Source organism: Microcebus murinus, chromosome 26 (genome assembly GCF_040939455.1).
Source record: "Microcebus murinus isolate Inina chromosome 26, M.murinus_Inina_mat1.0, whole genome shotgun sequence".
Lineage (NCBI taxonomy): Eukaryota > Metazoa > Chordata > Mammalia > Primates > Cheirogaleidae > Microcebus > Microcebus murinus.
Genome location: NC_134129.1, coordinates 10,765,198 through 10,780,136, shown reverse-complemented (window position 1 = coordinate 10,780,136; position 14,939 = coordinate 10,765,198).

Genomic DNA, 14,939 nt, shown 5'->3' with positions numbered 1-14,939 from the left:
CTCCTTTAAAATGAAGATTCATTTTTACTTATTTTTGTGTGTTTATAGATGTTGATGACTTAAAGCACCATATACCTGTAGAAAAAACATTATTCAGAGTAAAATGTGTAAGCATAAGGTATATTAAGAAAGATAATGTATTGCAAAGAAAACTTGTATTTATAAAAGTGGGTTAAGAACTGAAGTTTCTCGGCATTGAAGGGTAGGATTAGGAAAATTACTAGTATTGGTATAGAGGAAAATTAAAAAGTGAAAGATTTTGTCAGAGTTTCCTTTTTTTAAAAGTTATTTAGAGTTAAAATAATAAATGAAAAGAAAATTTATATAATAAAATATATCTTAAATTTAGGGGAAATATAGTATACCATTTTTTAATTTATGTAAATTTTACTTTATATTTTGTCTATTTTACATCTTTATTTTCTATGACCCTCATAAATATATATTCAACAAATATAAAACATACATATAGTACATATATCTACATGTGTATGTTTGTATGGCTACATAGATAAATAAATAATACAAAAATAGCTAAAAAGGTAAAGAAGCTATGAAATGTATTAAAATGTAAGCACTAGGTTCAGTCCTAATGAACTTACTCTCTTGGTTTACCAATTAATACCTTTACCTACAACATGAAAGATCATTCAACTTCTGTGTAATCTGCCTAGATTGTAGAATTCTGCTTTTTACCAGACTAATTTTACTAATTTTACTAATTTTCTGTGTGTTATGTCAAGTCTATTATATCCTTGATTATTTAAAGAGAAAAAAGAACAAAAACAAAAGTTCTCCCTTATCGAAGAGCTAAGGTTCTTTGCAATCCTATTACTCTCTAAGGTGTGTTTTTTAATGGTTCATTGTCACTTTAATTAAATGGCTTACTAAGCACTATTTCTCACAATTCTATCTTAATCAAGTGCACAAATCTCTTCTGAAAACTCTTGTCATTTTTGCCTTCCCCAAATCATATTCTAAATATAGAAAAACAGGATAAAATTTTCAGAATATTTTTACACCTAAATCTATGAGAGCTTTCCCAAAGGGCCCCTGGAAAATCACAAAGATTTGTTCTTTCCTCTCTTAAAAAGAGATGTTAGAAATATCTAATTAGGTTTGTTTGATGAGTTGCATGGGAAGAATTGTCAAATAAGAAAAGACACTTAGCCTTCACTATGTTAAATTGGTATTTGTAAAATGTTACTGATATATATATTTCAGAAATTGTATGCTTTATGGGAAGTCTTTGGATACTTGTTAAAGCCCTGGCTTTCAATATGTTTTAACCTCAGGAAAACATTGATCAAAACTCTTATGAAATATTTTTTTCATGTTTTCCTATGTTTGTCAGAATCCTGATAGTGCTTTATTTAATATTGGTCGACAACAGTATAATGTTATCAGTCATAATTTCAGTTTACTGAAAATGTTCTCAGACCACAGCCTTAATTCTTTAATTTGGACCTAGAATCTTCTAGGCCAAAGGTTCTCAAACAGTGATGAATGTCAGACTTAACTTATGGAGGTTATAAAAATACAACTGTGGGCCAGGAACAATGGCTCGCACTGTAATCCCAGCTCTTTGGGTGGCCAAGGCAGGCCAGGAGCTCAAGACCAGCCTGGGCAATATAGTGAAACCCCCATCTCTACAAAAAAAAAAAAAAAAAAAAAGAAAATGTAAAAATATTAGCCAGGTTTAGTGGTATAGGACTTTAGTCCTAGCCACTCAGGAGGCAACTTAGGCAACAGAGTGAGACACTATCTCTAAGAAAGAAAATACAGTTCTGTATAAGTCTTATTTCACACTTTACCTGATATCCTTGGTATAGTCTTAATATATATGCTATATTTCAAGATCATCATATGTTATATTTCAAGAATTTTTCCTTCTCTAATAAAACCATCCATTTTTAAAAAAAATCAGATACACTTTCACTGATTTCTTCAAAACAAACAAACAAAAAAATCAGTCTCCTTCCAAAAAGAAGAACAGTCTCAAAAACTTCTGGAAAAAAGACTACACTTTTTCCAGAAAAAAGTGTACTAGGTACTTCCAACTATTTACTTTCAAATATTAGGATATTAGTTCTGAGCATTCTTACCATGAACAATCACACCTGTGAAAATTTAACTAAAACAAATTTTTTCAAACCTACATGAGTATTTCCCCCTACACACACTTAACAGCATATAGAAGAATATTCTTCAGAACAATGGCTTAGAGTATAATGTACAATGTCATGAATCCTATTTTAGAGTGTCAGTAAATTTCCAATAAATCCTCTAAATATAAGGTATTCTTAATGATAGCAATTATAAATGTTTGTAATGGAGTAAGCATAAATGCAGACAGGAACAAACAGAACTAAAACTCACATGTTGTTAAGGACAATATTGACTGTCCTTCCAACATTCATATGTTGAAATCCTAGTCCCCATGTGAATAGTATTAGAAGGTAGGACCTTTGGGAGGTAATTAGGTCATGAGGGCAAAGCCATTATGAATGGGATTGGTGCCCTTGTAAACAAGGCCTGGGAAAGGTTCCTTGCCCTTTCTTCCATGTAAGGTTACCAGGAGAAAGCCGTGTAGGAACAAGGAAGCAGACCCTCACCAAGTACCAAATTTGCTGACACCTGTCTTGGACTTCCCAGCCTCTAGAATTATGAGAAATAAATTTCTCTTGTTTAGAATCTGTCCAGTAGATGGTACTTTGTTATAGCAGTCCAAACTAACTAAGATACATGTATTCCTATCATTTTTAACACTTTGTGTCATTTTCCTATGCATATAATTCTTTCATTTTTATTTTAAAAAGGAATTATACTGCATGTTCTTTTCTATAACCTCCATTTTTCATTAGATGCATTATAAACATATTTCTAAAGTGGTTTCAGATTCTTCTAAAACATGATTGTTGATGGCTACATGATATTCTAATTATAGATGTACCATAATTTATTTAACAGATCTCCTTATCAATAGGCCGGAAGTTGTTTCCAGTTTTTCGCTATTATAAATTCTATCGTGGATACACTTATGGCTTATATCTTGGGTACATTCACAGTTATTTCCCTGGATAAATTTCTCCAAACACGGTAGATAAAACAGTATGCAAAATTCCAGTACTTTTACTTTTGATCTGTAAGATGTTTGGCTTCCAACCTAAACTGGGTCCTCCAAGCTGAAAAACTGTACTGTGTTTATATTTTCCCGTCAGCTCTCTCTCCAGTTCTTGAAGATGCTTAAAATCATAATCACTCTATTCAAACCTTCAACTGCATGCAATGTTAGCCAGCTAACTCTATATCCTTCTTGAGAGAGAAAATACAACACACCAGAGGAGAGTTGTTATCTTCCTCACCTAAATTATCCTTAACTTTCCTCACTACCTATTCTCACTTCTTCTCAGGTTGAAATGTAAACTCTCCTTCTGTGAGCCGGACCTCATCCTTCTGGGTTTCTCAGGAGAACTGTGTGCTTTCTCATTTCCCTGTTCTCTATTCTGCATCATCAGACTTGCCCTTTCTACTGATTCCTTTATAACATGTTGCCCAAATTAAAAAACTCAACCCCACAGTTCACTCCAATGCCTACCTTCTTCTTCTTCTCTCCCCACAACTAATCTTCAATGTAGTCTCTATTCTCTGTCTTCCTTTCTTCATTTCCATTCACTGCACTATAAATCCGACCCACCTCCATCTCTTGCCAAGGACATGCTTTTACAGGTAGTTCTAATGGAAACATGTCATTCTTTCTTTTTTAATTTTCCTTCTCTGCACCATTTAACACTTCTGCCTGCCCTCTCTTTAGGGGAAACATTCATTTTCCTTACTTTTACAAGATCATACTATGCTGTTGTTGCTCCCACCTTTCTGAATCCATGATCACTCTTAGTTGATGGCTTCTCTTATCCATGCTTTAAAGTTACCTATTTCTCAAGTTCTGGAGTAGGCTCATTGCTTTAGTCTTCTCTTCATATTTTGTTTTATTTTTCTCTTCCCATACAACATACCCTCTTTAGGAAGTATCATCCACATTCATGAGTTTGATGATCACAATATCATCATTATCTCATTGCTATAGCCCTAGGTACCTAACAATTTTCATGTACCAGCTACAACTGTAACCAAGTTACTTAAGTTCTCTCAGCCTTAGTTTTCTTATCTGTAAAATGGGAATAGTTATTATTTATCTGCTATAGATTACCATAAAGAATCAATGAAATAATTTAAATATTTTAGTACAGTAGCTAGCAGAAAGCAAATACTTAAATACTATGTATTTCTAATCTCTAGTATATTTAAAATAACTTAGACAAAACAACACAAAAGTCAAGTAGTTAATAGAAAGAAAGTTCTTCATGAATACAAAATTTAATCATACCAAAATAACAGATAGCATTGTATACAAAAAGCTGTATTGCTTAAGATGACAATAACAGATCTGAAATATTTCAGAATAATCTGAAATTTTCAATGGCTTATTCCAATAAAATTTTATTTTTCACTTACTTAAAATACAATAGGTAGAGTACAGGCTTTGCTCTGTTCATTTGTTTAGGGACTCAGACATATGCAGATTTGGTATGCATATACTTTACCTTCCAGGGTTTTGCACCTGGCATTTTTGGCAATATTTTGCCACTGCATATCTTGAGTCTCAATCTTTCTAGTTTCTGAAACAAATTTTCTTGGCATCATATATCTTTTAGGTTTTTCATTAGAGCTTCTACTCACTTCTACTAGCGATTTATGTATTAGTTATGGTAACACAAGCTGCTTAAGAGATAAATGCCAAAATCTCAGTGGCTTAACATGGTGACCATATAAAATTAATCTTATTTGTATAATATCTTCCTCAATTTCTTAATAAACTGTAAGTCAGGAAACCTATTAATTACAGTGCTGTAAGTAATTAATAACCAGTTGTATGACTTGGGTGAAGTCATTTACCTTTTTATTGTCTTAAATTTTATGTCTGCAAAATAAAGATAAGGATTGTGGAATAAATGCTTTAGAAGATCCCTTCAATTCTATAACTTAGTTAACCTAACATCATTGCAGAATATTCATAACTATCACAGAAACCAACAGGGTAAGAAGAATATGTGTGTGTTTAGAAATATCAACACTAAGCATTTGTTTAAGTATTTGTGAATGAACAAAAGAATGAGCAAGCTACAATAAATGTAGTGTAGCAAACATCCTTCAGGATATCTTGGTAGGCAATCTTAAAATGGTCCTATCTCCTGGTACTCGTGGCCTTTGAGTAATCCCCTCTGAGTGTAGGGCTAGACATAGTGACTTTTTCCTAACAAACAGACTGGAAAAAGTGATGAGATATCACCTCTGAAATTAGGTTACCTTAAAAGACTATGATCTCTCTCTCTCTCTTCCTTACTCTAGGGGAAGCAATCTGCAAAGTTGTAAGTAGACTTATGGAGAGGCACAAAGGGCAAGGAACTGATACCTCCAGTCAACAGTCAGCTAGGATGTGAGGTTTGCCAACAGCTACATGACTCAGCTAGGAGGCAGATCCTATCCCAGTTGAGCTTAAAGAAAACCTCAGCCCTAAATAGTAACATTTCTACACTATTGCGAGATAGCCTGAGATAAAAACACAGGTAAGCTGAGCTCAGATTCTCAACTCACACAAATTGTGAGATGATAAGTATGTGTTGTCATAAGCCTTTATGTTTGGGGGTAATTTGTTATGCAGTAATAAATAATACAATATCTGATTTGTAAATAACTGTCAAGGACATCATTCTTTCTTTCCTTTTTTTTTTTTTTTTTTACTAAAACTTAGTATTTTTTTAAAATAGGTTTAAGCCTCCTCATTATATAAATTATGTGTATCGGTAAAGGGTTTTCAGCTTATCTATGGGACCCTAGGCATACCTATAAATTTGAAAATTTTTATTTTTTATGATGTTGCATTATCTTTATTAATTTTATTTCTAAGTATTGAGGGGGTACAAATACTTTTGTTTACATGGATTGTTTTTATAATGCTTGAGTTGGGGATATAAGTGTGCCCTTTACCCAAATAGTGTTAATTGTACTCATTAGATAAGTTTTTGCCTCTTCCCTCCTCCCTTGCTGCTTGAATTTTGCACCCCTCTGTGCATATGTGTGCTCATTGGTTAGTTCCAATTTAATAGCAAGTATATGTGGTGTTTTTTTTCCAATCTTGAGATGCTTCACTTAGGATAAGAGTCTCCAGTTCCATTCAATCTTTGCAAAAGGCATTATTCTTCCTTTTTATGGCTGAGTAGTACTCCATGGTATACATAGACCATACTTCGTTAATCCATTCATGAATTGATGTGCACTTCTATTCTGCTGTCTTTCCCTCCCCTCAGCTATGTGAATTGTATTGGGTTCCCCACCTTAATCTCTGAGATGATGCAGTTGGTACTTGTAAGAGTCGGCCACACCCTGTTTGATTCAGTAGATGCTCAGTAATGGGCTGTACAGTTGTTCTCCCTGTCAGACGTTGGTACATGCAGGAAAGAGCCAACTGCAGTGTTGTTCTTCAGTGCCTGTAATCAGTTCTAGCCCCTCAGTAGAGACTTGAATACCCTGCGCAGAGGGCATGGCCCTGGCGCTCCCAGGGGATTGCTTGTTCTCCTCCACAGGAGATGGGTGGAGGAGCGAGGCTGGATGGGGCTGGGTCAGGAAAGCCTGCCTTCAGGCTCCACAGAAATAGGTCCCAGAACTGTCCTGGCAGGGATCAAAGGTCAGCTCCCAGGCCACTGAAGAAGCCCGTGGGAAGGAGGCCAAAGTGGCCCCACCAAACTGAAAAGTCCACTTATGGGAGAAAGCTGTCTGCAATTTGCCACTTGGTTATCAGGAGTGACATTTGCCCCCCTCACTCTTCCCCTGCCCCAAGAGACTCTTTCTAGTGTCTGGTTGGTTGCAAACAGGTGCCCAAATTCTTCAAGCTTGCCAGCTATAGGTTGGGAACTGCTCTACCCATGGCCCTACCCCAGTCCAAAAGCATGGTTTTCCTGCAAGGGGATGGGTGCTCCACCAGTTCACCATGGCTCAGACCCACACTGCACTCTCCTGTCTGTTCTGTCCACATGGGTTCCCTCACCTCTTGAGTTTAACTTTCAATTCTCCCCTCCGTGGCCCCAGCAACCTAATCAAGTCCTGGAGGTATGGGGTCCATCTTGCACACTTGTCTAACTCATGGGAGTCTCTGGGGAGTGCCACTGGGCAGGGAGCTCCCAGACTGAGCACCCCTATGTCCACTGCAGGTCCTCAAGGGGAAAGGTGTGGGCCTCACCCTCTGTGGAAACCTCAGACTAGTGGGCGCATATGCAGAATGTGGGCAGCTGCTTTTGAAAGTCTCAGCACACTGGCCCCTCTCAACTGCAGTGGACAGAGAAGGAGTCGGGGATGAAAAGAGTCTGAATGGAAGAGAGCTGGCACTCCAGTTCTTCCACTCTGTCTCCAAGGAAGGAAGCCCATGCAGAATGTCCAAGATCTGGGCTCACACAAGTTCTCCGGGGTCCACTGCAGTCAGGGCAGGAGTTGGGAACTATCTGCGTGGGAACAGGTTCTATGAAAACTGAAGGGCTGGAGCTCCCTGCGGTGGAGAAGAGGGTAGTATGGGCAGAGAAACAATATGGCATGTGCCCTCTTGGCTGATGGCTGTGGCCACAGGGGCCAACCCACAAAGGGACTGGAAGCCTGATGCTTTATTTCCAAGAAGGTCCCAGTTCAGTGGTTAAAACAGCACTTGGGCTCATGAGGGTGGAAAAGCTCCAGAGCAGCTAGGCAGCCCCTAGACTGCTGGTGGTGTGGGGGAAGGAGAAACAAAAGCCCCACCTACTGCGCTCACTGGGCTTCGAGCTTCTCCAGGATTGATTTGTGTTGATATCTTTTTTCCTTCCTGTTCTACTTTGCAATTTCTTTCCATGAAGTCTCCATCAGGCTCCAGCACCCTTCCCCCTGAACTACACCTGAGCTGTGCCCATTCTCCCACCCCCTTCTATCTGCAACCCTTGCTTCTCTCTGAGACAATATGGCAGCTGATGTTTCTAGTCAGCCATCTTTTGTTCCTCCCTCAACATCACTCTTTCAAAAGATGGTAGTCTGTTGTGGAGTACCTCACTTCTGGAATGGAAGCCACAAAAGAGATTTACTTAAATTCCTTTTTGTATTTTCCTTGCCCCAAAAGAACTAAATTGCTAAGTCAGGAATTTTCCTTTCTTATATTCTGCTCTTTCAGCTCTTAGAATATTTAAGTTGTGCATGGATATCCCTTACCCCTTGCCATGATAATATATTTAATACTTCTTAATGGATTATCTTTTTTCGATACCTTTAAAATTTTTAATAATATTCTTATTATTCAACTAAAATTCATATTTATCATAGGAAATTTATAAAGAAAACAACTAAGAAAAGAAAATAAAAAATTACCTATAATCATATTACTCAGAAATTCACCATTGTGATATATATTCTTCAAGCAGTTATTTTATAATTATTTAGCCACTCTGGTTTTAAACAATTTAACAATAACAGCATATATAGTACTTTATGTATGCCAAGAATTTTTCTAAGCACTTCATATATATTAACTTAATCTTCACAAGGAACCATTATTATTGCCCTTGCGTTACAGAAAGGTAAATGGAGGTCCAATATCCTGAGGTCTATATTCACACATATTGTCATTCTCACTAAGCACTATAGAGTAACTTCTTTTTTTTTTTTTTTTTTTTGTGAGACAGAGTTTCACACTCTTGCCCGGGCTAGAGTGCCGTGGCATCAGCCTAGCTCACAGCAACCTCAAACTCCTAGGCTCAAGCGATCCTCCTCCCTCAGCCACCCAGATAGCTGGAACTATAGACACGCAACATCATGCCTGGCTAATTTTTTTGTATTTTTAGTAGAGATGGGGTCTCGCTCTTGCTCAGGCTGGTCTTGAACTCCTGAGCTCAAGCAATTCTCCTGCCTCTGCCTCCCAGAGTGCTAGGATTACAGGCGTGAGCCACTGCACCCAGCCCGAGAGTAACTTCTTAACGCATAATGAAGCATGTAGCACTTGTTCATATTTTAACAAAAGCCTTCTAATGTCATGCTTTTGCACAATTATAGGTTTAGATAAATGATGAAAAAAAATTAGAAAGCCTGACTATATCTTTCATAACTCCTTTAAAACACACACACACACACACACACACACACACACACACACTTCTTTCATCTCTGCACAAGGCCAGACCAGAGGTCAGCATTTATCAGAGGTTTCCCTGGGGTCCAGCTGCTGGAGAAGGGCATAGATCATTGTTAAAGTCCCATGCACTATGATCAGGATGAAAGGGCCATTCTGGGGTATCTACTGACTCCTTCCTCCAGCACCTTAGGTTATATCTCCTTATGCTTTATGAAAGCTGGAAAACACCTGGGCATAATGTCCTTATTAATTTCAGAGCATAATAGAGGAGCAAGCCAGAAGGTGATTTAAACCTAGAATGGAGCATATTAGGAGCTCTGGTATTCATCTCCATTGTCAGACTGAAAACTCAGTGAAATATCAAATCAAGTTGCATTTAAAAATAACTGCTACATCTCTGAATTGAATGAAAGTTGCCAAATACAATTACTATATTGTACTCGGTACCATGTAATATATTAAATATATTTGTACATAACACTTTGTGAGTATAATAGCTTTGCCACCTTGAGTCATGGTTAATGCAAGAAAAATTCACTCTTTATATTCTAATGAATATAAACAAATATATGGAATATATTAAATTAAATATCTCTCAAATATGCTATAAAGTTACACAATACACAATACTATATTATATATTGTGTATGTAACTATATGTCACTACATTTTGACTGGTATGAGTATACACTAAATCCTCCTTCAAATTTAATCTTTAAGAGACAGAAATTCGTCTGTCCTATATCCCACTGTATCCTCAGTGCTTAGAAGAGTTTATACCCGGCACATACATTATATATGTCATGTATTTACTATTCATTCATTTAATGAATGCACATGACCGCATACTGTTAACAAGGAAATGAGATACAGAGAGGTTAAGTTCAGGTTCACATAACTAACATTCACTCGTGTGAATTCAAGATTATTCCTAAAATAATCTGCCGTCACCACTTCTACCAGTGAGTAGAAGGAAAAGATCAGAATGAAAGCTGTGGCTCTGGAGCTCACACACACACACACGTCCCTGGGTCCTGCTCTGGGAACACACCAATAGGAAACATTTTCAGTCATAGAATTTAAGAAGCCCTATTATAATCCATGCCTCTGCCTGCTTAATTACAGGCGTGTGTGTGTGTGTGTGTGTGTGTGTGTGTGTGTGTGTGCACAGATTGTAATTCTGTAAAGAATAGAATTCATATATTATTCATTATTATGGAGCTAGTATAGGTCCTTGTACACAGTAGAGACCCAGTAAGTTTCTTATTCATTGAAGCAAAAATGGGTAATATGTTGCTTGTACAACTAACTTGTAGAAATGAGTATACTTGTTATTGGACAAGGCAGAATATAAGTATATACATTTAAACACAAATATGTACAGAATGATCTAATCTACCACTAACATAGCATCAAACTCCAAACAAAACTAAAGAACTAGAATGTGACTTTTCTCTCTAATTTTTTATAGAGATTTAAGAATTTGAAAAAAGGAATACCTGCAGGAGGGGTAAAGCTGGCAGTGATTGGGCATGAATCTCAAGCTACACACAGATGTGGAGGTGTAAAAGGCACCTTGAAAGGCAAATAGTAGGGGAAAAGTCAACCAAATGAAATAAAATATAGGCCGGGTAACAGAAGAAGCTAGGATAAGTGATTAGGATTAATATAAATACAAGCACATCCTATTGGACTTTCTCAATACCTAATATGGATATGTGTATATGTATGTGTATACATACACATGTGTGCTTGCATATACGCAGTAAGAAGTGATGGGCAGAGAGGCACTGAGAATTAGGGATATTAGACAAGGGTAATAAAGCTGCCTTATGTAGCTATCACATTCAGAAGGAGGGCTCTAGTATGAGAAGAAGAGAAGCTATAAAACCAGTTTTTCAAAACAAAGAAGTGTTTCAGTCCTAAAGGAAATGAGATATCAGGAAATGTCAAGCAGAAAAGGGTAAAGTAGCCATCCCAGCTACTCCAAGTTGGACACAGAGCAAGAACTTGCTCAGTGAATCAAGACAGAAACCATTAACTTAAGTGGAAGAAAACAGGAAAAACCCCAGACTTGAAGCAAAATTGGTGAAATGTTGACTTTTCGCACTTCTCTCTCTTTTTATTTTAGCCTATTTCTCATCTTTGCCTTTTTTTCTTTCTTACCTTCAGTAGAAAAGTGAGGTATCTCACAAAGTAAGGTCACACATGGCAAAATGGTAACATAATTTAAACAACGACAATGGACAACTAATGATGAGAACAATAATCATCTCAGGCTAGGGAAACTATTACTATAGTGCACAAAAGCAAATGCTTATCTTTTAGACATTCAAAGCAAAAGGGGAACATCTTAATAGCTAATAAGTCAGAAAACCAAGCCAGGAAAGAGATATTTCCTTAGCTCTGAAATCTGAAAAGTAACATTGCATGGGTCTATATTGGGGACATTTTTGAATCACATAGAGAATTATAATAAGGTCTTAAAGGAAAGAAAAAAATAAGATATAAATTAACTTAGGATAAATAATAAATAGATAGAAATCAGCAGCACAAGTGTGAAGACAAGACTTAGAAGACTAGAAGAGACATCAAACCTATCCAAGTGTGCCACTCATGCACTCACCAGTCAGGTGCACTACCTCAGGAGAGATCTGCCCCGAGCTGGCAGACTGGCCCCCAAGTGTCACCAATAAGCTCGCCAGACAGTTGTGTGGTTTCCAGATTACCCCTGCCCCAAAGGAGTGGACCAGTGCCTGTGCTCACTGGCTAGGCATGCCACTGCCAGGGAAGCTCCACCCCAAGCTCCACTGGCCCTCATATACCACTAGCATACTAATCAGTGGGGTGTGACAATTCCAGGGGATCCCCACGCCATAGCAGTGGACTGACCCATACACAAACCAGCCAGGCATGCTACAAGCCAGCAGACTGGCCCCTGTGTTCACAGCCAGGTATGCTACTCCCAGGGGTGTCCCATCCTGATCCAGTTGTGTGGCTGCAGAACCTCCTGCAGACTAGGCAGCATGGGACAAGCAAACATTACTGAAGTTGACTACAGCTTAAAAAAACTGCACAGAGATAATAACATTGAACTCACCAGGAATCAAAGCCAACACATCCTACCCAATGAACACCCTAAGACACAACTACATGTGAAAGTCTTTCCCTACAAAAGCCAATATATAAAATTAGAAGAGGCAACCATTCCACCAGATGCACAGATTTCAACATAGGGACACAAAAAACATGAAAAAGTAAGGAAATATGATAACACAAAAGAAGCAGAAGAATTCTCCAATTACTGATCACAAATAAATGAAAATTTATGAATTGCCTAAAAAGAAATTCAAAATAATGACCTTAAGGAAACTCAGCAGGGTGCAAAAGAATATAGACAGACAATTCAATAAAATCAGAAAATAATCCATGATTTGAATGACAAATTCAACAAACAGATACCATAGAAAAGATTCAAACAGAAATCTTGGAATAGAAGAAATCAATACATGAACTAAAAATACAATTGAAAGCTTCAACAGCATACTAAATCAAACAGCAGAAATAATTCCTGAACATGAAGACAGGTATTTTGTAACCTAGTTAGAGGAAAAAAGAGAGAAAAGAATGAGAGAGAATAAAGAAATCCTATCAGACTTATAGGGACAACATTACACAAAGGAACAGAAAGCTTGTTAAACAAAATAATAGATGAAAACATTTCAGGTCTTGGCAGACATACGGAAATCCAGATCCATGAATCTCAAAGGACCCCATATAGATTCAACCCAAAGAGGTCTTCTACAGACTACATAATCAAACTGTCAAAAGTCAAAGACAAATAATTCTACAAACAGCAAGAATAAAGCATCAAGTCACACACAAGGGACTGTCCTTTAGACTATCAGCATATTTCTCAGCAGAAACTTTACACACTAGGAGAGAATGGAATGATATATTCAAAGTACTGAAAGGAAATAGCTGCCAGGCAAAAATACTATTCCCACCAAAGCTATCCTTCATGATTGAAGGAGAAATAACATCTTTCCCAGCCAAGCAAAAGCTGAGGAAATTCATCACCCCAAGACCAACCTTAAAAGAAATGCTTAAAGGAGTGCTTCAACTGGAAGTGAAAGGATAATAACTACTAACACGAAAACATATGCAAGTATAAACCATACTGCTAGAAGAAAATTCATAATCAGAGTACTCCATTACTATAATGATGATATATAATCTTTCAAATCTTCAGTATAAAGGTTAAAAATAAAAATGATCAACAATATCTACAATAAGTTGATAAGAAATAGATAATACAAAAATAACTAAATTAAGGCAACAAACTCATAAACTGTGAGGGGTGAGGAGGAAATGTCTAGAATATTTGTATGTGACCAAAGATAAGCTCTCACCTTAAAATACTTTGTTATAATTATAAGATTGTTTAAGTAAGCCCCAGAGTAACCACATAGAAGAAAATCACAGCAGATACACAACCATGAAAGGAAAAAATGAGGGTGGAAAAAAGAAACAAGGGAGCTGCAAAACAACCAGAAAACAATTAACAAAAAAGGCAGGAGTAAGTTCTTATCTATCAATAATAACCTTGAGTGTAAATAGCTTAAATTCTCTATTTAAAAGATATAGAATGGCTGAAATGTTTTTTAATAAAACAAAGACCCAACTATATGCTGCCTAGAAGAAATTCAGCTTACCTAAGTGAAGCTCTTGTCACTGAAAGTGAAGGAATGGAAAATGATATTCCATGCAAATGAAAACTAAAAGAGAGCAGGAGTAGGTATATTTATATGATCTAAAATGGACTTTGAGACAAAAACTAAAAAGAAACAAAGAAAGAAATCATGTTATGATAAATGGGTCAATTGAATAAGAGGATACAACACTTGCAAATATATATGAGGCTAACACTGGAACTAAATATAAAAGGCCACTATTATTAGATATAAAGGAAAAGATAGACTGCAATACAATAATGTAGGAAACTTTAACACCCCACTCTCTCAGTAATGGACAGTTCATCCAGAGATAAAATAAACAAAGAAACATCCAATTTAAAGCACACACTAGATCAAATGAACCTAACAGATATTTATAGAACATTCCTCCCAACACATTCTTCTTAACAGCATATGAACCTTTCTCCAGGAAAGATCATATGGCAGGACACAAAATAAGCTTTAACAAACCCAAAAAGATCAAACTTATTTCAAGTAGGTTTTCTGACCACAATGGTATAAAATTAGCATTCAACACCAGGAGGAAATTTGAAAACTTTAAAAATATGTGGAAATTAAACAACATGCTTCTGAACAACCAATGGATCAATGAAGAAATTAAACGGGAAATTTGAAAATTTCTTGAGACATATGAAAATGGAAACACAGCATACTGAAATTTTTGGGAAACAGCAAAAGCAGTTCTAAGAGGGAATTTGATAGTGATAAATCCTACAACAAAAAGGAAGATCACAAATAAACAAACTAATAATGTACCTCAAGGAACTAGAGAAATAAGAGCAAACTAAACTCAAAATTATAAGAAAATTATAAAAATTTTAAGGAAATAATAAAGACTGGAGCAGAAATAAATGAAATAGTAGGAAATATATAAAGTTCAATAAAATGAAAAGTTGATTTTTTGAAAAGATGAACAAAACAAATTTTTAGCTAGGCTAACTAAGGAAAAAAAGAGAAGACTAAAATAAAATCAGAGATAGAAA